General features: G+C 35.5%; 1 protein-coding gene and 3 pseudogenes across 7 annotated transcripts in view; all 4 read left to right on the plus strand.

Annotated features, from left to right (window-relative positions):
- LOC108713301 (protocadherin gamma-C5) overlaps window positions 1-24,617 on the plus strand; it is a 159,982-nt gene that overhangs the window by 86,522 nt on the left and 48,843 nt on the right. The window lies entirely within an intron of this gene.
- Window positions 2,855-6,555, plus strand: LOC108713299 (annotated as a pseudogene).
- Window positions 9,918-14,161, plus strand: LOC108713300 (annotated as a pseudogene).
- On the plus strand, window positions 17,755-21,665 carry LOC121402218 (annotated as a pseudogene).

Genomic DNA, 24,617 nt, shown 5'->3' on the forward strand with positions numbered 1-24,617 from the left:
GTATAAAATTATTATTTTTTTATTGAGACTATATTTGCAAATGTATTTTTATGTTTGTTTCCTGTACATAGAGCATTTTTCTCTTTTCTTACATATCACGTTATTAATGCATATATTGTCTAGCTATCGATAATACAACAAAAGCATATTCCAGTTAATCATCTGTTACTAGTGATGGGCAAATTTGCGCGATTTGCCGCCAGCGAATAAATTTGCGAAACACCCATGAATAAATTTGCGAAACGCCCGTGAAAATTCGCCCGGCGTCAAAAAAACCGGGCGTCTTTTTGCAAATTTTTCGCCGTTTCGTCAATTTCGCGGGAAATTCGCAAATCGCCGCAAATTCGCCCATCACTATCTTTTACTTGAAATCTTACATCTCTTGATAGACTTCTACTGTCATCTGCACTGGCATTTGATGTTTATCAACAGTGGACAGACAATACATAAAGATCTCAGTAACAAACGGAGACTGGTTCAATGAAGGCATTCATTACATTATGCATTTAAATAAGTGGCAAAAGATGAATATTTAATTTATTAATGTTGACACAATCTCGTGTAAGACCTGTTTTTGTTTCTAGGTAACAAGTCTGAATGTGAATCACACATTAATGTAGCATTAATGGAAATTGATATAAAACAACAAAATATAAATAGAATATGGGGGCACAGAAGTTCAGTGGTTAGCAGTATGGCTTTGCAGCACTGAGTTCCGGAGTTTGATCGTGACAGCTGCACTGATTTTGCATGTCCTCTTTGTCAGTTTTTCATCTGGGTGCTCATTGTTGAGTAGATGGACCCACTAGGTCTGCTGTATCTGGATGTTTATTGCCTCTTTGTATGTCTTTGTGGAAGTAGAATTGGAAACCCAGAAAACCCAGAAAGCTCCAAATTACAGAGAGGCTGTCCCATAGACTCCATTTTATCCAGATAATCCAAACTTTTAAAATTAATTTCCTTTCTCTGTAATAATAAAACAGTAGCTTGTACTTGATCCAAACTAAGGTATAATTAATCCTTATTGGAAGCAAAACCAGCCTATTGGATTTATTTAATGTTTATATGATTTTCTAGCAGATTTAAGGTATGAAGATCCAAATTACAAAACAATCCATTATCCATTAACTTGGATTTGGGTTTAAACTTTATTAAAGTTTTGTCAATTGTATTTATTAATATCACTAAAAAGTTACACTGATAGCAAAGACAGCAAATAAATTTGCCTGTTTGAGATCACTTAATTTTCTTCAGTTATAAACTGTGGTCAGTGATTTAAAAGAACAAATCTTTAACATCAATGGTTACTGGCACTCTGCCAGCGAGGCAGCCTTTTGATTAAGTAATAATAGAATTTTTTGTAAATGATTTTTATCTTATGGCATGCAAATTACAATACTGATCATGGGGCACACTTTCATATCCTATGTAAATAAGGCTGATCTCTAAACACAATGTATATATTTTGATTTTGAGCTGCCATCATTAATGTTATTTTTGCATTCATAAGCAATTCCACTCATTGAATTTGAAGGAGGCGTTGCGCAAGGTGTAGAAGTGTGTCCAAAATACAATAATAAACTAGCTTTAGCAATCATTCAAATGGCATGTGAAATGCTATCTATGTTTATAAAATCACAACTGCACAAATATGAAGGCATATAAGAGTTTATGCAAATTTTTATTTTTGTTTCACGTAAGTTCAGTGAAAATGCTTAATCTATAGAGTTATTAGTATAAAGTGTAATACTCTGTTGCAATCTGTGGTTCAGTTTATGCACCTGCCGGATCTGTAATTTCTGAATAATGTTTTTCTTTATTATATCTATGTAAGTAAGAGTAGGGGTAATACACAAGATATTCTTCCATATTGTTTATATTGAAAAAATAGGTTTGAGAATGAAAACATTGTATTGGGTTTTAATTAACAATAAGAACAATAATGGAGTCTTTTTATTAAAAACTTATAATTGACAAACTGTATTTCAGCTTGAACAAACCTCAAGCTGAGGCAGTTTCAGTTGGTTAAGAAATGGTAGGGAAGGCCACTCTTTCCCCCATCATGTATAACAACTAGTTTAATTTGATTTGTGGGCTGTTGTGATTTGACTATGGGTAGGTATTTTTACAAATATACATGAGCAGATACCTTTATCAATGTACATTCCCCAACGTCATAATTTTTCTGTAAATAATTAATTTTAAGTGTTAGCCACTCTCAGTGCATAAAACCACTGACTTTCTGGATATGCCTAATTTTTTTTTTAGAAAAGACAGTGGTCCGGGCCAGAGCCAAGGACTACTATTTTTAGTTTTCTCCAGGTATCCCTTGCACTGACTGAAGGTAGAATACAGTAAACTTTTGAAAATGTATGATTTTGTGCATGTGCCCTATCCAAACTTTTACTAGAAATTGCAAGCTACATTAAGGGGCAGATTTATCAAGGGTCGAATTTCGAAGTGGAAAATACTTCGAAATTCAAATAGACATTCAAATTCGAAGTCGGAGGATTTTATTCATTGTACGATCGTATTCCGATCGTACTTTGAATCATACGATTCAAACGATTTTATTGTACAATCGTACGATTTTCCTTCAAATATAAAAAACTTAAAAAAATAGCTCTGGAAGGTCCCCATAGGCTAACATAGCACTTTGGCAGGTTTAAGTTGGCGAAGTATTGAAGTCGAAGTTTTTTTAAAGAGACAGTACTTTGATTATCGAATGGTCGAATAATCGAACGATTTTTACTTCGAATTGAAGTCGAAGTGAATTCGAAGTCGTAGTATACTATTCAAAAAATTACTTTGAATTTCATTTTTTTTTTACTTCGAAAATTCCCTCTAATTCACTTTGACCCTTGATAAATTTGCCCCAAAGTGTTTGTACATGTTAAGATGTAATTTCATGTCAGTACTGTCCTTAAAAATAATATTTTAAAATGAGTTTGAATTGGTGGAGCTACTCAGCTTACAGTTACAAAGTAATGTCATTTTTTGTATATCACTTTTGGTTTGGAAATACAGCACAGGCCCTTGGTTTGATTTCAGTCAGGGCACTATCTGCAAAGGATATTCTACCTTTAATCTATTTGCTCATTTAGCTCATTCGCCAAGCACATTTAATAGAAGACATAGACAGGTCATTGACTAGGGAAAATGTGTATCTTAAATAAAGATGGATTGTTGGGTGATGATGTATATTAAGAGCATACCTCTCTAACAAATTTACCAATTATTTGAGTTATCTTTAAAAGTGAGAAGAATTCACTGGTTTTTAGAAATATGTTTTGTATCTTGGCAGGAAATATGCTCCTATTCTCATTTGAATAGATTATGAGCTTTCAAATGGCATGATATGGTTACCTCTTGTGTGCCCTCCGAACTGTGTAAATTACCTAACTGCACATAATGCTCTGATCATTACTCGTAATTAATTGCATGCATGTTTTAAGATTCTAAAAGGGAAAAAATAAGACATTAAAATATGAAATATCTCCAAAATATAGGAAAATATAGGTAATTTGTATTGTGAGCCAGTGTGTGCATTGCTATATCTTTAAAAGTGTGTTAGATGTATGTATTTTAATGGACCATTTTCATCTAAGATGGATGTATTATGTATAAATGTGCATACTTGCATTTTAAAGTAATGTGTTGTTCTTTGTAAGGACCTTTTTAGTATCTTTTCCTATTTATTAAATAATTTACATCTAAATCCTTAATAAATGCACAATTATGTAAAAATTTGCTAAGGGGGATACTAACATTTTATTGAAACTTTTAATTAGTATTGGGAATTAATATAAATGGCCAGAAGAGGGCAGAATTTCTCCTATTTGAGAAATGAGGCAAATGTTATACTATTTTTTTTCTTGAAAGTTTAATTAGTAAGTGCAATTAATATAAATGGCCATAAGAGGGCAGAATAGTCAACCAGACAGATATTTTGCAACAGCAGATCTGCTCATGTCATCCAGTCATTCTCCTCCCCTTCTCAGGAGTTTCCTCCCTTCTCTCCAGTCACAAAGAAAGCAAAGCTGCTGTTCCGATATCTTGTAGATGACTAATTTTTAATATGGCTGTTATTGTTTTGATGGGATTAAATATACACAACTGGCTCACTTCTCACCAGGAATGATAAAGGATTTTTTACCACATGCTGATTCAGGAAAAGGATTCACATTATGGACATCCACAACCCAACAAAGCATTGGAAATGGCAAGTAGTCATTGTTCCTTTTCTTTGTAGCTTGGGCTGGGTCTCTGGGCAGCTTCGTTATTCAGTTACTGAAGAATCAGGACAAGGAACTTTTATAGCCAATGTAGCACAGGATCTTGTATTGAATTCTGTAGATATTCCTAAACGCAGAATGCGACTGGGCACGGAGGGAAGTGTAAAATATTTTTCACTAAACCACAGAAATGGAGACTTGACTGTTAATGAAAAGGTTGACCGAGAAACCTTGTGTGGATCTAGTACGAGATGTTTATTACCTTTAGAAATAATTATTGAAAATCCATTGGAGCTTTTCAGTTTGGAAATTGAAATTGTTGATATAAATGACAATTCCCCATTGTTTTTGAGCAAAGATCAGTTAATTAAAATTTCCGAAGCTCTGGCAAATCCAGGCACAAGATTTCCTTTGGAGAGTGCTAAGGATCCAGACATAGGCACTAATGGTGTTTCCAAATATACACTGACTCCTAACCCATATTTCTCTTTATCAGTAAACACTCGAAAAGATGGGACACTGGTTCCAGAGTTACTTATAGAAAAACATTTAGATAGAGAAGAAAAGGAATATCATAAACTGACAATTGCTGCTTTTGATGGTGGCAATCCTCCTAGATCAGGTACATCTCAGATAACTGTAATTGTTCTAGACAGCAATGACAATGCACCAATTTTTGACCATTCCACGTACAAAGTTGTCTTAGAAGAAAATGCACCACAAAATACTTTTATTTTGAAACTCAATGCAACTGATCGGGATGAAGGGCTTAATGGAGAAATTGAATACTTCTTTGATTACCATACTTTGGATTCCATGAAAGAATTATTTACCCTAAACCAAAAGTCTGGAGAGATCTTGGTTAATAGTGTTATCGATTTTGAAGACAAAGGTTTTTATGAAATATCAGTTAGAGCAAGAGACAAAGGAAATCCTGAACATGAAAGTCGCTGTCTTGTCCTAATAGAAATTGAAGATGTTAATGATAATGTTCCAGAAATAACATTAACCTCACTACTGAATGCAGTACCAGAAAATGCAGCTTTAGGAACTGCAGTTGGTTTCCTTAGTGTGAGAGATAAAGACTCTGGTAAAAACGGAGAGGTATCTCTGGAGATTTCACCAAACCTTCCATTTAGAATAAAACCCTTTAACAATCGTTATACAATAGTAACTGATGGAGTTCTTGATAGAGAGAAAGTTGCACAATATGTTCTTTACCTAATTGCAACAGATTTAGGTTCTCCTCCATTGAGCACAACAATGTCCATCATTTTAAATATATCAGACATAAATGATAATCCACCAGCATTTTCTCAGCCACATGTAAATGCCTTTATAAGAGAGAACAATGACCCTGGAAGTTTTCTATGTACAGTATCGGCATTTGATCCGGATGATGGGTTAAATTCAGTCCTGAGTTACTCTGTTGTTGAACGGAAGACTGATGCTTATTCTATCCTTTCCTTAGTAAATATCAACTCCAACAGTGGACATATCTATGCACAAGTTTCTTTTGACTATGAACAAATGCAGGTTTTACAATTTACAGTGAAGGTTGAAGATTCTGGATCTCCAAAGCTCTCTTCAAACATAACAGTTTTTGTTTTCATATTAGATCAAAATGATAATGCTCCTGTGATATTGTATCCAGAGCACTCCAGACAGGTCAGTCCTCAACAGAAAATCCCCACATCAGCTCCAGCTGGCTTTTTGGTTACCAAAGTATCTGCATTGGATTTGGACTCAGGACACAATGCATGGCTATCCTATACTATAGTGGATGGTACAGATCCATCTCTATTTCAAATATCTTCTTCCCATGGTGAAATACGAACTGTCCGGGGATTACAGGAAACTGATCAAATTGATCAAAGGCTTGTCATTGTGGTGAAGGATCATGGGGAACCTGCTTTATCAACTACTGTTACCATTTATATTACACTTGAGGACACCGTTTTTCCAGAGAGACCAAAGTCCCAAAGTTTTGTTACTTCCAATAACAAACCTGAGATGACCTTGTATTTGATTATTTCATTGGTTGCTGTTAGTTTAGTTTCCTTAGTTACGTTCATTATATTACTTGCTAGATGTGTAAGAAAGGAGTCAAGTTCTACAATGTGTTCCTGCTGCCTTGGAAGCCCACAGCCCAAGTATTACACTGAACAGTGCCGGCCAACTCTTCACTTAAACACAGATGGTACGTTGAAGTTCATGGAGGTTAGAATGGAGCCCTCAGATCCTCAAGGGCAATGTTACAAAACCTGTTTTTCTCCATCAGCAACAAATAATTTTTCCTATTTGGGACCTCCTAATTTTCCTGAGCTGAAACCAACGGTCAGTGATACGGATGGGTTCTTTTCTGATATAAATGGGGTTACTAGCACTTTGCAGGTGAGAAAGCAATCCAGTTAGACTGCAATGTTTGAAACTATTGTTGTCATTCAGAATATATTTACAAATGTTTTTATTTGTATGAGTTTGCTATACATACAGAACCTTTTGCCTTTTTTTATATATTACATTAACAAATGCATGCTTTGTCCAGCTATTGATAATACATGAAGGGGCCGATTCACTAACTTCGAGTGAAGGATTCAAAGTAAAAAAACTTCGAATTTCGAAGTGTTTTTTGGGCTATTCGACCATCGAATGGGCTACTACAACCGACTATGACTACGACTTCGAATCGAACTATTCGAACTAAAAATCGTTCGACTATTCGAACTAAAAATCGTTCGACTATTCGAACTAAAAATCGTTCGACTATTCGACCATTCGATAGTCGAAGTACTGTCTCTTTAAGAAAAAACTTCGACCCCCTAGTTCGCCATCTAAAAGCTACCGAACTCAATGTTAGCCTATGGGGAAGGTCCCCATAGGCTTTCCTAAGTTTTTTTGATCGAAGGATATTCCTTCGATCGCTGGATTAAAATCCTTCGAATCGTTCGATTCGAAGGATTCTATCGTTCGATCGAAGGAATAATCCTTCGATCGTTCGATCGCACTATTTGCGCTAAAATCCTTCGACTTCGATATTCGAAGTCGAAGGATTTTAATTCCCAGTCGAATATCGAGGGTTAATTAACCCTCGATATTCGACCCTTTGTGAATCGGCCCCCACATGTCTATTCCAATTAATCATCTGTTACTTTGAAATCTTATAACCCCTGATACACTTCTGTTGTCAGGTGTGGTGGAAGTTGATACATTGATAATGTGATAAGTTTATACATTTAAAGGAACAGTAACACCAAAAACTGAAAGTGTTTTAAAGTAATGAAAATATCATGTAGTGTTGCCCTGCACTGGTAAAACTGATCTGTTTGCTTCAGAAACACTACTATAGTTCATATAAACAAGCTGCTGAGTAGCAATTGCGGAAATTGAAAAACGGCTTTATGGCACAGGATAAATAATGGATAACAGATATCATTATGTTCTACAACGTTTATCTGCTATCTGCTGTGTAACTTGAGTCTTTTCTCCTCAGTTTTGAACTGGGAGGCCAGGGGCTCACCAGCAAACCTTAGACCGTGGGCCCACTTTTCAAACTATTATTGCTCCTCTCCTCAGTCAACCTCTTTATTCTCCTAGTCTTTTATCTCTACAGACTATACTCAATTCTTCCTTGAATAAGCCTCTTAAAGTAATAGGGAATGACCATGAAATAGGCCAAATGATTAGAAGCAAGAGGGCCCCCTGACACCTGGGCCCACCGGGAGTTTTCCTGGTATCCCGGTGGACCAGTCCGACACTGTTTCTCCTTTGAATAGCTGCCCCCATGGCTACACAGCAGCTTATTTATATAAACAATAGTATATATTTATATAAACAATAGTAGTTTGAAGCAAACACAGCAGTTTTACTAGTGCAGGGCAACACTGTAATATATTTTTATTACTTTAAAACAATTAAATTATTTGATGTTACTGGTCCTTTAAGTCCTTTAGTCGTTGCATACATGCACCCACTAGATCTGCAGTCTCTGGATATTTTTTCCTCTTTGTATTTCTTTGACAATCCACTAAGAGTAGTAGAGTAGTGTTGGAATACAGTACATTTCCATTTTTATACATTTAACTCAGATTTGTTTAACACAGTTTTTTGATTTTTTCCAATTATATTTGTTAATATCACTAGAACATTACACTGCCAGAAGCAGCTAAAATAAAAGACCACTTAATTATTCTCAGCTACAAAATTATGATCCATGGTCATTAGAACAAATCTCTAGTATTAAATGGTTTACTGGCACTGTGCAGAAGAGGAAGCAATCTTATTAGAATTAGAAATTTTACAAATGATCTCATATTTTTATATTAGTTGTTTTGTTTATATTTGTTGACATGGAAATGTCACTTACTAACCATGGGTCAGGATGCAAATTACAAATAATATGGCGATTTGCATCTGTTTATAGTACTGGATTCTGCCACATCATCTGTAAATAAGGCCTGATATCTAAACATGGTGCAGGAGAGGTTGTGAATTCATTTGAACTGTTATCACACCTTTTATTTCTGCATTTAAAAGCAGTTATACACATACTAAGCTTGGGTCCAATATACACAAGATATTCTCTTATTTTTTTATATTCCTAGTCTTTAATATCAAAACATTTATCATGTTTTAATTAATCATAAGAACAAACAAAGCAGTCAGTATAAATAAATGCCTATTACTTTACATATAATTCATAGGTTTTCTTTGGAAAAAAGGTACAAAGATGAAGGCAAGTAAAAGAGTATATTTATGAAAAAAATCATAACTGACAAATTGTATATTAAGTTGAACAAACCTCAAGCTGAGAGAGTTTCATTGGGTTAAGATAAGATAGGATAGTGGAGGCCATTTTTCCCCATCTCTGGTGCATCTCCCCAGTTTTATGTGTCAACCCAAGAGACGCAACAATTTCCTATAGAAAACTCGCCAAAGTGAAGCAGTGGTCCAGGAGCTCCTGCCTCAGGCCCTCAGCTCAGGGGAGTAGTCAATCCATATAGAACAATAGAAGTTATAGGGTACTCTGAAATCCACATGCAGATCAGACCAAAAATGTTTGTAAAAAAGTAGAAAAATCTTTATTTCAGACAATCATATTAAGCTTTATGCATTTTGTGTCCATCTGACACTGGGAGGCACATTTATCAAGGGTCGAAGTAAGAATTCATGTGAGTTTTTTAAAACTCCCATAAACTCCCATGAACTCGAAATCCGACCAATTGAAATGTATAAAAAAATTTCAAACTCGGATGAATAGGATCAACGCGAAAACTCGAATCGAATTAGGTTCAAGTTTTAAAACTTGATTTGAGTCCAAATGTCAAATGGCTGCAAATTCACATTTTTTTAAAAACTCAAATCAAATTCGGATAACTCTCTAGTCAAATCAGAATGTCAAAATAATAAAGACATTTTTGAGTCACTTCATGAGTCAAATATCATGTTTGTATATCATATGTAGCATGGAATTGTGTTTTCTTCACATATAATATACAAACTACTTTTTTTGCAGAGCCAAGGACCACCATATTTAATATTTTCCATATACCCCTTGCACTGACTGAAGGTGGCTGCAGTACATTTTAAAAAGTATTATTCTCTGCATGTGCCCTATCCAATGTGGAGCACAATGCTCTGTATGAAAGTTTTTTTTAAAAAAAAACAATAGAAGCATGTGATTTTTGCTTTTATTATCCTTTAAAATCAAAATCAAATTGGCATAGACTACTTAGAGCTGTTTCTAAGTTCATTTTTGGTGAGGGACAGCCCAAGCCCAATATATTTTCTAGCAGGTGGAAACTGCATAGAGCTTCTGTACTTGTTAATTTCATGTCAATTCTGTCAGTTCTTAAAAATAAAAAGTACTTGTCGAGTATATGGTATTGGTGGCACTACTTAACTTACAGTTACAGAGTCGTGTATTTTGCTTTTTGTAGGTGCTCAGTGAAGCAGTGGTTTCCATTACTGTGTTGTAGTGCAGGACCCATGGTTTGAATCCAGTCTTAGTATGATTTGCAAAGAAGTTATGATCTTAACACTGATTTGCTCACTCAGCTAAATAATTATTTTGCCAGTCTTGCATGTTTGCCAGTGATACTATACACTGAAGAAGAACTGGCAAAGTTTCTTTCTGGAATGGATTTTTTTCCCCTGATCTTTACTTTGATATTCTTGAAATAATTTTTACACCCAGTGATAAAGTACCGTACAGAAACTGCTTTAAGAGAAAATGAGTAGTATAAACCTTGTGGCTGCTGAAAAACTTTACCCTGAGGCCACCAAGCACATTTTCAGTCATAGACAGCCCAATGACTAAGGTAAATGTGTATTTTAATATAGATTGTAGTGTGATGATATCTATTGCAATAATACCTCTCCAAAGAGCAAATTTGCCAATTGTTTATGTCTTATTGTTAAACCTGCAAGGAACTCTGTGGGGTTTTTTTTAAATGTTGAGTTGTAGCTTGGCATGAATGTTGCTACTATAGTGATTCTCATTTAAAGTGATTAAGCACTTTCAAATGGCATGACAGGACTGTATCACAATGTCCTAAAAAAGCTACCCTGTTTAAAGAATTCATCAAGAAGAACCTGTATATGCCAAATACATTTCTCCAATTTTTTTGAAAAATAGTCTAGAAACATGTATAATTTATATTACATGCAGCTACACTGTAAAATCTCCCTCTGTAGTTTCAGAAGTAGCAAAGATTTATCTGAAGTTTTAAATCATGTCCAGTGCACTGATGAATCAAGGGGCACCAGCAGCAGCATAGTGATTTAATTCAGAGTGTGGAACATGGTGCTCAGCATCTTTGACAGGTCTTCTCCATAAGAACAGTGTTGACCATTTGACAATTATGATTTGTAAGAGACATACGAGAGATATAATCAATAGAAACCAAATATCTTCAAAATATAGAAAAGTCTAGACGGATCATTTGTATAGTGATCCAGTGTGTGTGTATTGATGTATGTTCCAAAGTGTGTCAGATGTATGTATTGTAATGGAACATTTTAATCTCAGAAGAAAGTTTTTTTTAAATATGCATACTTGTATTTTAGTATGTTCTTCCAAGTTATATGTTGTTCCTTTTTGGTATCTCTTCCTACTTATTTCTCAATCTGACATTTAAATTCTTCACTACATGCAAAATGATCAAAGACATTCTGCTAAGAGGATACTAACATTTTTTAAAACAATATTTTCTTGAAACTCTTAATTAGTAAAGGAAATTAATAAATGGCCATAAGAGGGCAGAATAGTCAACCAGACAGATATTTTTCTATAGCAGATCTGCTCATGTCATCCAGTCATTCTCCTCCCCTTCTCAAGAGTTTCCTCCCTTCTCTCCAGTCACACAGAAGGCATTGCTGTTGTTCCGAGAAAATACCTTGTGGATGGCTCTAATTTTTAATATGGCTATTGTTGTTTTGATGGCTTTAAATACAAACAACTGGCTCACTTCTCATTTGGGATAATAAAAGATTTTCACCACATGCTAATTCAAGAAAAGGATTAACGTTATGGACATCCACAACCCAAAAAAGCATTGGAAATGGCAAGTAGTTATTGTTCCTTTTCTTTGTAGCTTGGGCTGGGTCTCTGGGCAGCTTCATTATTCAGTTATTGAAGAATCAAGACCAGGGACATTCATAGCAAATGTAGCACAGGATCTTGTATTGAATTCTGCAGATATTCCTAAACGCAGAATGCGACTGGGCACGGAGGGAAGTGTAAAATATTTTTCACTAAACCACAGAAACGGAGACTTGACTGTTAATGAAAAGATCGACAGAGAAACCTTGTGTGGATCTAGTACGAGATGTTTATTACCTTTAGAAATAATTATTGAAAACCCACTAGAGCTTTTCAGTCTAGAAATTGAAATTGTTGACATCAATGATAATTCTCCATTATTTTTGAGAAATTATCAATTTATTGACATTTTAGAAGCTTTGGCAAATCCAGGCACAAGATTTCCTTTGGAGAGTGCTCAGGATCCAGACATAAGCACTAATGGTGTTTCCAAATATACACTGACTCCAAATCGATATTTTTCTTTATCAATAGAAACTCGAAAAGATGGGACACTGGTTCCAGAGTTAATAATAGAAAACATTTTAGATAGAGAGGAAAAGGAATCGCATAAACTGACAATTACTGCTTTTGATGGTGGCAATCCTCCTAGATCAAGTACGTCTCAGATAACTGTAATTGTTCTAGACAGCAATGACAATGCACCGGTTTTTGATCATTCTAAGTACAAAGTTGTCTTGCAAGAAAATGCACCAAAAAATACTGTTATTTTGAAACTCAATGCAACCGATCCAGATGAAGGGCTTAATGGAGAGATTGAATACTTCTTTGGCTACCATACTTTGGATTCCATGAAAGAATTATTTACCCTAAACCGACAGACTGGAGAGATCTCAGTTAATGGTGTTATAGATTTTGAAGAAAAAGAATTTTATGAAATATCAGTTAGGGCAAAAGATAAAGGAATCCCTCAACTTGAAAGTCGCTGTCTTGTCCTAATAGAAATAGAAGATATTAATGATAATGTTCCAGAAATAACATTAACCTCACTATTGAATGCAGTACCAGAAAATGCAGCTTTGGGAACTGCAGTCGGTTTCCTTACTGTGAAAGATAAAGACTCTGGTAAAAATGGAGAGGTATCTCTGGAGATTTCACCAAATCTTCCATTTAAAATAAAACCCTTTAACAATCGTTATACAATAGTAACTGATGGAGTTCTTGATAGAGAAAAAGTTGCACAATATGTTCTTGATCTGATTGCAACAGACTTAGGCTCTCCTCCACTGCGCACAACATTGTCTGTTATTTTAAATATATCAGACATAAATGATAATCCACCAGCATTTTCTCAGCCACATTTAAATGCCTTTATAAGAGAGAACAATGACCCTGGAAGTTTTCTATGTACAGTATCGGCAGTTGATCCGGATGATGGATTAAATTCAGTCCTCACTTACTCTGTTGTGGAACAGAAGACTGATGCTTTTTCTATCCTTTCTTTAATAAATATCAACTCTAAGAGTGGTAATATCTATGCACAAGGTTCTTTTGACTATGAAAAAATCCAGGTTTTACAAGTTACAGTGAAGGTTGAAGATTCTGGATCTCCAAAGCTGTCTTCAAACATAACAGTTTTCATTTTTATATTAGATCAAAATGATAATGCTCCTGTGATGTTGTATCCAGAGCACTCCAGACAGGTCAGTCTTCAACAGAAAATCCCCACATCAGCTCCAGCTGGATTTTTGGTTACTAAAGTATCTGCAGTGGATTTGGACTCAGGATACAATGCATGGCTATCATATACTATAGTGGATGGTACAGATCCATCTCTATTTCAAATATCTTCTTCCCATGGAGAAATCCGAACTGTCCGGGGATTACAGGAAATTGATCAAATTGATCAAAGGCTTGTCATTGTGGTGAAGGATCATGGGGAACCTGCTTTATCGACTACTGTTACCATTTATATTATACTTGAGGACACCGTTTTTCCAGAGAGACCAAAGTCCCAAAGTTTTGTTACTTCCAATAACAAACCTGAGATGACCTTGTATTTGATTATTTCATTGGTTGCTGTTAGTTTAGTTTCCTTAGTTACGTTCATTATATTACTTGCTAGATGTGTAAGAAAGGAGTCAAGTTCTACAATGTGTTCCTGCTGCCATGGAAGCCCACACCCCAAGTATTACACTGAACAGTGCCGGCCAACTCTTCACTTAAACACAGATGGTACATTGAAGTTCATGGAGGTTAGAATGGAGCCCTCAGATCCTCAAGGGCAATGTTACAAAACCTGTTTTTCTCCATCAGAAAAAAATGATTTTTCCTTTTTGAGACCTATTAATTTCCCTGAGCTGAAACCAATGGTCAGTGATACAGATATAAATGGGTTTACTGGCACTCTACAGGTGAGGAAGCAATCTGGTTATATTGGCATGTTTAAAATATTGTTGTTATTGATAATATATTAACAAAAGTAGTAATTTGTGTACGTTTCTGTAAATACAGCATCTTTTCCCTTTTTTATAAATCAAAATCAGGTTGCATACATTGTCTAGCTATAATGAACAAACGTCTATTCTAGATAATCATCTGGCACTGGGAAATTTTTCTCCTGATAGAATTCTGCTGTTAAGTGTGCTGACATTTATTTATGAACAGTGGATGGACAATGGATACAGATCTCAGTTATAAACAGACATGTGTTCAATGAAAGTCTTCCATTCCTTTGAGCATTTAAATACATGGCCTTTAAATGAAGATATTATTCATTAATGATGACGTCTGAATGTGTAAAAAGAAAGACTTACACTCGCACACCCTGGCCGTCCAGACTTCAGCGACTCCCAGGTGCTCGATGCTAGAGGGAATGGGCAACCTCAGAAACAACGTAGGAACAAGACACACCGGCACAGCATGGGTGAGTTCAGCAGGTTAAACCTTGCTCGTTTATTGCGGATGCAACGTTTCGGGGCTTGAGAAAGGGGTCACGCCCCGAAACGTTGCATCCGCAATAAACGAGCAAGGTTTAACCTGCTGAACTCACCCATGCTGTGCCGGTGTGTCTTGTTCCGACGTCTGAATGTGTATCACATATTGATAACCCTATTTATGTTGCTGTTGACTTGATGTAGTGTTAATGGATATAGAAATCAAAAACAAAATATAATATGGAGACACAGTGGTTAGTTTTATGGCTTTGTAGCACTGGGGTCCTGAGACTGATTTTTTGAGACTTGATTCTTGGCACTATCTTCATTGAGTTTGCATATGCTCTCTGCGTCTTCAAGGTTTTCATCCTGGTGCTCTGAGTCTGTCCATTGTTGAGTAGATGGACCCACTAGGTCTGCAGTCTGTGGATGTTTATTTCCTCTTTGTATGTCTATTACATGTAGTACAAGTAGCATTGGCTTGAGAGTGTATTTTATTTTTCCAACTTGAATTTGGAGTTTGTGTTTTTGCCAATTGTATCTGTTAAAGGAGAAGGAAAGGTTAAAACTAAGTAAGACACCTAAATATACCAGTAAACCCTCAAAGAAACACTGCATTTCTTTCCTTCTATTGTGTACACATGGGCTCCTGTATCAGACTTCCTGTTTTCAGCTTAAACCTCCTTGCCCCGGGCAAGAGCATGCTCAGTTTGCTCCTCCCCCTCCCTTCTCTGCTTTAATCTGAGCCCTTAGCTGAGCTGAGCCCTTAACGGAACAGTAACACCAAAAAATTAAAGTGTTATAAAGGAATGCCAATGTAATGTACTGTTCTGGTAAAACTGATGTATTTGCTTTGGAAACACAACTCTAGTTTATATAAACAAGCTGCTGTGTTGCCATGGAGGCAGCCATTCAAGCACAGGATACACAGTAGATAACAGATAAGTTCTGGAAAATCCCATTGTATACTACAGAGCTTATCTGTTATCTGCTGTTTAACCTGTGCCTTTTCTCGTTTTTTCAGCTTTGAATGGCTGCCCCCATGGCCACACAGCAGCTTGTTTATATAAACTATAGTTATATTTCTGAAACAAGCACACCAATTTTTCCATTGCAGCCCAAAAGTACATTATATTTTCATTACTTTAAAAGACTTTCTTTTTCTGATGTTACTGTTCCATTAAGCTACAATACAGTAGCTCTAATATGAATAGGTTTACTGGCACTCTTCTGGCAAGGAAGCATTCTGATGACATTGATGATCATATATCTTTTTTATATTTGCTTTTTGGGATAATTTGTGCAAATGCCATAAACATGCAAATGGCAATACTGACCATGAGTCAGGGGGCAAATTATGAATGAATTGGTCACTTGCACCTGTTTTTTGTATGTTGTACTCTACTCCTTCCTCTGAAAATAAGTCTTGATATCTAAACATGGTCTAAAAGATGTTTTGAATTTAAGCTGTCATCAAAGATTGCATCTTCATCCAAAAACAATTATACACAAACACATTGGATTTCTTGGGGTGAGCACAAGTTGTGGGAGTGTTGTCCACATCCATTAATAAATGTGCTTTTTTAGTAATTCAAGTGTGGTAGGTAGTGAAAAACATCTGTAGCAAAGGCAAAATGCTGATTTGAGTGTTGACCTACTGTATATAAGATCAGAATTGCTGTTTTCATTACAGAAATATGGTATAGTTCCAGGGTAAAAATAATTCAGGAATAATAGCTTGTGCAGTTCTTATTGTCTGTCTGTGGTGAGGTTCATGCATCTGCTAGGCCTATAGTTTCTGAGTAAGATATAGAAGATGTTTTTCCATATTTTTTATATTGCAAAAATAGTTTTTACCCTCAATACAATTTTATTGGGTTTTATTAACAATAAGAACAATAAAGTAGTCAGTGTAAATAAACATTGTATATGATAGGTCAATCAAAGGTACAAAGATGCAAGCAAGAAAAAAACAGTAAGATGCAGTCTTCTTATGAAGAATGAATATCTAACATATTGCATATTAGCTTGAACAAACCTCAAGCTAAGGCAGTTTCAATTGAAAAGAAGAGATAGGGGAGGCTACTCTTTCCCCCCATCACATGCAACAACTAGTTTAATTTGATTGGTAGCCTGTAGTGGTCTTGCTGTTGGTAGGCATGTTCTAAAATATACACTAACCTAATGCTCTATCTGTTATTAATTCTCTGTAAGTGTTAGCCAAGCTCCAGTGAATAAAACCACTGGCTAGTGTGCCTCAATTTTCAAAAAAGCCCTGGCTACTTATGTGCAGAGCCATGGACCACCATGTTCATTCTCCGTTTCTCCAGGAATCCCTTTCACTGACTGACTGACTGTCCATGTGTAATATCCAATGCAAAGCACAATGCTCTGTTGGAATCCAAGGCTACGATTAAATGTCAGCAAATGTTATCGTTGGGATTTCTAAACAAATTGACACCCTATCAGTAAAATGTGCTGCCCTGCAGTGCTGGGATATTGGTTTGATTCCAGCCTGACTGCAAAGACATTTCTATCCTTACTCCCTCAGCTCATTTCTGATTTTGCCAGTATGGCATGTTTTCATATCAGTGATACTATGCACTGAAGAAGAATTGTCAGAGGTGTTGCCTGGAATAGATTGTTATCCTGCTACATTATATGTTTCTTTCCCCTTTAGCAGGACAAAAACAAAATTCCTGACTTTACAAGCAGTTCTATATTTTATTTTTACAGCCAGTGGTACTATAGGGTTGTAATACGCAAACTGCTGACAGAGAATGATAAAGCCAAACCTTAAGTTTACTGGAAAACCTTACCCAAAGGCCAACAAACACATAGACAGTTCACTGACTAAGGAAACATGTATTTAAATAAGGATGGATTGTTGGGTGATGCTATATACTGTATTTAGAGAGCAGACCTCTCAAAAGAGAGAATGACTTTGACAGTTCCTTCTGATTTATATTTGGAAATGCAAAGAACTTGCTGTTTTTTTTTAGAAAAGTTGTGGCTTGGCATAAATGGTGCTTCTATAGTGATTCTTATGTGAAATGACATTGAGCTTTTAAATGGCATGACATGATTCACCATTTGTGGTTTTCTCTTGTGCTGTCTCTGAATTGGGATCAAATTCATTTCAATGTCAAATATCAAAACATCCTTTGTTGGTTTAATATCCTCTCCTGTAGTATTTGGGTCAAGCCACAACCATTTGTCAACATGTTTTTAGTCCACAACATATTCCTTTAATAAGGGTGACATACTGAAAGATGTACATGATAAACATAATACAGGTTTCATACCATTGCTTGTCAGATAATATGCTTTTTCAAACTACTATTGACTGACAAGAACTGATACAAAAGCTTCTTTGATCATTAAAATATTATTCAGTAGGGGGCTGTTTCAGGCACTTTGAGTAATCTTGGGTTTTGGGGCTGCTTAAAACATGGCACTTAAAGCAACCAAAACATGGTAAATGAGACATTACCCTTTTGTAATTTATTGCCATTTTCCTGCAATCTAAAGTAGATCTTGTTCTATAAGACTTACTTCAATAGTTGAAGTTACTTGAAAACTTCAGAATGTATATGTAACATCAGTTTGAAACAGAAATACATTTTTCAAAAGTTTGTGTCAGAATGTTCTGATAATTACTAGTATGCTGGGACACCAGACAATGGAATGATTTGTCTAGGGTCACAGGGAATCAAACCAGGGTCTCAATAATATGATCCCACATCTAAATTATAACTTCTAGGCCAACTCCTAATTCCATATAATGGAAGGCGCTTGGCATACTGTCGATATGCCACTATGAAGTATGACAGGTCTTCCCCATAAATACACTGTTACTCATTTAAAAGTAAATTGTGATACGTAATTGGGTTTTTAAAATGGGAAACAATTAAAATATAAAACATTTCCAAAATATAAGATCATCTTGACAAATCATTTGTTTTATGATCCAGTGTCTGTACTGATAGATCTCCAGAAGTGTGTTAGATGTATTAAAATGAACTTTTTTAATCTGACATGGAAGCGTTTTTTAAATATGCCCACTAGTATTTTAAAGTACTATGTTGTTTCTTTGTAAAGGAATTTATTTATTACTTACATATACAATTGACATTTTAATAATTTAATAAATACACAATAATAAAAATAGTTATGCCAAGGGAGTACTAACATTTTTCAAAACAAAATTTTCTTGAAATACTTAATTAGTGATGGGAATTAATATAAATGGCCAGAAGAGGGCAGAATGGTCAACCAGACAGATATTTTGCTATAGCAGATCTGCTCATGTCATCCAGTCATTCTCCTCCCCTTCTCAGGAGTTTCCTCCCTTCTCTCCAGTCACACAGAAGGCATTGCTGCTGTTCCGAGAAAATACCTTGTGAATGAATCTAATTTTTAATATGGATGTTATTGTTTTGATGGCTTTAAATTCTAACAGCTGGCACATTTTACTTTTGGGATAATAAAAGATTTTCACCACATGCTGATTCAGGAAAAGGATTCACATTATGGACATCCACAACCCAACAAAGCATTGGAAATGGCAAGTAGTCATTGTTCCTTTTCTTTATAGCTTGGGCTGGGTCTCTGGGCAGCTTCGTTATTCAGTTACTGAAGAATCAAGACCAGGGACATTCGTAGCAAATGTAGCACAGGATCTTGTATTGAATTCTGCAGATATTCCTAAACGCAGAATGCGACTGGGCACAGAGGGAAGTGTAAAATATTTTGCACTAAACCACAGAAATGGAGACTTGACTGTTAATGAAAAGATTGACCGAGAAACCTTGTGTGGATCTAGTACGAGATGTATATTACCTTTAGAAATAATTATTGAAAAGCCACTGGAGCTTTTCAGTCTGGAAATTGAAATTGTTGACATCAATGATAATTCTCCATTGTTTTTAAGAAGTGATCAGTTCATTAAAATTTTTGAAGCTCTGGCAAATCCAGGCACACGATTTCCTTTGGAGAGTGCTCAGGATCCAGACATAAGGACTAATGGTGTTTCCAAATATACACTGACTCCAAATCCATATTTCTCTTTGTCAATAGACACTCGAAAAGATGGGACACTGGTTCCAGAATTAATTATAGAAAAAAAATTAGATAGAGAAGAAAAAGAATCTCATAAACTCTTAATTACTGCACTTGATGGTGGCAATCCTCCTAGATCAGGTACGTCTCAGATAACTGTAATTGTTCTAGACAGCAATGACAATGCACCAGTTTTTGATCATTCTAAGTACAAAGCTGTCTTAAAAGAAAATGCACCAAAAAATACTGTTATTTTGAAACTGAATGCAACTGATCAGGATGAAGGACTTAATGGAGAAATTGAATACTACTTTGGCTACCATACATTGGATTCATTGAAAGAGTTATTTACCCTAAACCAACAGTCTGGAGAGATCTCAGTTAACGGTGTTATAGATTTTGAAGAAAAAGAATTTTATGAAATATCAGTTTGGGCTAAAGACAAAGGAAATCCTGAACTTGAAAGTCAATGTCTTGTCCTAATAGAAATTGAAGATGTCAATGATAATGTTCCAGAAATAACATTAACCTCCCTGTTGAATGAAGTACCCGAAAATGCAGCTTTAGGAACTGCAGTCGGATTCCTAAGTGTAAGAGATAAAGACTCTGGTAAAAACGGAGAGATATCTCTGGAGATTTCACCAAATTTTCCATTTAAAATAAAACCATTTAACAATCGTTATACAATAGTAACTGATGGAGTTCTTGATAGAGAGAAAGTTGCACTGTATGTTCTTGTTCTGATTGCAACAGATTTAGGTTCTCCTCCATTGAGCACAACAATGTCCATCATTTTAAATATATCAGACATAAATGATAATCCACCAGCATTTTCTCAGCCACATGTAAATGCCTTTATAAGAGAGAACAATGACCCTGGAAGTTTTCTATGTACAGTATTGGCAGTTGATCCGGATGATGGATTAAATTCAGTCCTGAGTTACTCTGTTGTTGAACGGAAGACTGATGCTTCTTCTATCCTTTCTCTAGTAAATATTGACTCGAAGAGTGGTAATATCTATGCACAAGGTTCTTTTGACTATGAACAAATCCAGGTTTTACAATTTACAGTGAAGGTTGAAGATTCTGGATCTCCAAAGCTCTCTTCAAACATAACAGTTTTCATTTTCCTATTAGATCAAAATGATAATGCTCCTGTGATATTGTATCCAGAGCACTCCAGACAGGTCAGTCTTCAACAGAAAATCCCCACATCAGCTCCAGCTGGATTTTTGGTTACCAAAGTATCTGCAGTGGATTTGGACTCAGGACACAATGCATGGCTATCATATCATATAGTGGATGGTACAGATCCATCACTGTTTCAAATATCTTCTTCCCATGGTGAAATCCGAACTGTCCGTGGATTACAGGAAACTGATCAAATTGATCAAAGGCTTGTCATTGTGGTGAAGGATCATGGGGAACCTGCTTTATCAAACACTGTTACCATTTATATTACACTTGAGGACACCATTTTTCCAGAGAGACCTAAATCTCAAAGTTTTGTTACTTCCAATAACAAACCAGAGATGACCTTGTATTTGATAATATCACTGGTTGCTGTTAGTTTAGTTTCCTTGGTTACATTCATTATATTACTTGCTAGATGTGTAAGAAAGGAGTCAAGTTCTACAATGTGTTCCTGCTGCCTTGGAAGCCCACAGCCCAAATACTACACTGAACAGTGCCGGCCAACTCTTCACTTAAACACAGATGGTACGTTGAAGTTCATGGAGGTTAGAATGGAGCCCTCAGATCCTCAAGGGCAATGTTACAAAACCTGTTTTTCTCCATCAGAAAATAATGATTTTTCCTATTTGAGACCTCTCAATTTCCCTGAACTGAAAACAATGGCCAGTGATACAGATATAAATGGGGTAACTGGCACTCTACAGGTGAGGAAGCAATCTGACTAGATTTCTTTGTTTGAAATTATTATTGTTATTAAGAATACATTTGCAAAAAAGGATGTGTTGCCTAGCTACTGATAATACAAACAAAAGTCTATTCCTGTTAATCAATCATTTGCTGTTTACCAACAGTGGACAGACAATACAGAGAGATCTCAAAAATAAAAAGACACTAGTTAAATTAAATACTTCCATTCCATTGTGCATTTTAAATACATGGCCTTAAAATAAAGATTTAATTCATTAATGTTAACTTAGAAACTACAATCCGAATAGCGAGTCACAGGGTTAACATGGTTTATGTTGCTGTTGAATCGATGTAACATTAATGCATTAAATATATATATACTGTATTGTAATGTAAATATCGGGGCTCAGTAGTTTTCACTGTTGCATTGGAGCAAGTCCTCTGTGTGGTTTTCCTGATGAAATGTGCTGTGGGAATGTGATAGGGACACTTACTCTACTGTGGCAGGGACTGGATGATAAACAACTCCATAAACACTGTGTAAACATAATAACATTGTGTAAACATAACATCACAAGTGTCTCTTTTCATTTTTTAGTTGAACTTGATAATCTTTCTGTGAAGGAAGAACTTAAAAAGACTGTGTGTGACCAGTAAAACATAGCAGCCAATCAGTCATGTGCTTTCATTGTACAATCTGTGGTACAAAACTTTTTGCTGATGGGCTACTTGGTCACAAAACATCTATCATGTGATTTTTGAGTATCTGACCATAACTTCATATTGAAATTTTGTGGTTCAGATTCATTGTTATATTATAAAGGATGTTTATTTCCTCTTTGTATGTCTATGACGTGTAGTAAGAGTAGAGTTGACTTACAGTAGATGTATGTATCAGATTTTAAGTGTGCCTTTTTACAAGTTTAACTTGGATTTGCAGTTTTGAACTTTATTATATTTTTGCCAATTATCGGCCAGAAAACTTTATTTTATGAGTGAGATTTAAATTCGATGTGATTCAATTCACATAGACTTCAATATAGTTTTCATGTGATAAACAATGATATAAGTTTTTTCTCATAAGAATTGCACCCAGCCTTTTGGAAAATCCAAAGGAATGTTCTGATTAAGCATCTTGCGTTCCTTTCTGTATATAATGTAGAACATGTGCACTACTCACATTGACTGTTCTCTCTTTCTCTCTCCATATGTGTATATATATATATATATATATATATATATATATATATATATATATATATATATATATATATATATATATATATATATATTAAAGTTATTTCCAGCACTCCACTCTGAATATTAAAGTTGACCCAGGTGCTATCTGTACGTGCTTCCATACAAAAAGATTGTTGAGAAGGATTTCAAGGATCTCTTTATAATTAAAAAATAAATAAATAAATAAATAAATATATAACCAAACTACTGGGTAGGTGCACTCAGAAAACAATGGAAATGCCTAGGTGCTGGAACATATATCAAAATCTATAGAGCAAAGAAATCCGCACTCATACTGTAGGTCTTTTGTGAAGAAAAAAATGGGTTTATTCAACGTTTCGGCTCTTAGACTCAAGCCATCATCAGTCCATAAACCCATTTTTTTCTTCACAAAAGACCTATAAGTGCGGATAAATATAAAGAATGCATAGCTTGTCAAGGCTGTCCCTCATTGGTGCCCCTAGGCCTCATGGACATAAGGCCTGCTCGTCCATCTTCAAGCAGTGTGTCCCTAGTACTCCTTAGGGATGCGACTGGGCGACATTCCACCCCAGGCCTTTGTGGACTCACCACAAAACCTGGCCTGTAGATTGTTATGGTTATGTTAACATACTTAACCATTAAGATGCATGGTCAATATTAGCAATGGAAATTGCCTGTACCTGATTAATGGGGGAACATTCCTATTATTTGCACAGGAGCAACAGTCAAAGGCCAGTCAGGGTAGCACTGGGAAATTACTAGGGATTCCCCATTAATCTCTACTGTCTAGACGGTTTCTTGTAAATGATATGCCACAGGGTCTATGGTGTAGTTACTTACAGAAAGTAACACGCAAGGTTCACCTCACTCAGTAGGGAATATTAAATAATCATAGGAAGGGAAATACTATGAATTCGCCATAAAGTCACTACTCTCTAATAAAATTGTAATATTATAGATATATATAGAATACATTTTGAAGTTTACTTACAAAATATATCAGTATCAATGATCCATATATTTAGCTTTTTCATATTAAGATAAATAATAATAATAATAATAATAATAAAAGCATGTTAAAGGGGTATCTGTCCTAAACTAGGGCAATTTCAAGTATATAAGTATTTGCCAGTTAGCCAAGACCATCCACACAAGTTGTGCAAGTTATCTGTGACCTCAACACTCAACTTCAAATTTGAGATATATATATATATATATCCTCATCCACATAGGCCATTGGGTCATATGGGCTGAATTAGTGCTATGGCTGTACTTGTATTCTTTCTACTGCCATGTTGCCTCTGTGTCTCATCTGGAGCTAACTGGCCCATGGGCATTAAGAGAAGCATGGGTGTGAGAGTTTAGAATTTTCTCTTTAATTGGCTTCTTTCTACTCCTACAGTTTCTTTATTTGAAAGCCCATTGAGCCTTTTTGTTATAAACCCCTGTTTTTTATCTGCATTGTGCATTGGCTAAAGATATCCATTCATATGGGGCATTGGCATTTGCATTTGGTGCTTTTGGCAGAAATCCTTATCTTTGTATCTTACATTAGCTCTGCTAAACAGATGGTGTCACTGACTACCGCCAAATAGCTTTAAAAATGGAAATACACTTTTTCTGTTACGTTTTATGTGGGCGTACCTATACCTAGAAAACTGTCTAGAATAATAACAGCTGGAAGTGGTGCAAAACATCAATAGTTCTGAAAACCCTGTCGATTTATCAATGTTTGAAATC

The sequence above is a fragment of the Xenopus laevis genome, chromosome 3S (assembly GCF_017654675.1).
Source record: "Xenopus laevis strain J_2021 chromosome 3S, Xenopus_laevis_v10.1, whole genome shotgun sequence".
NCBI lineage: Eukaryota > Metazoa > Chordata > Amphibia > Anura > Pipidae > Xenopus > Xenopus laevis.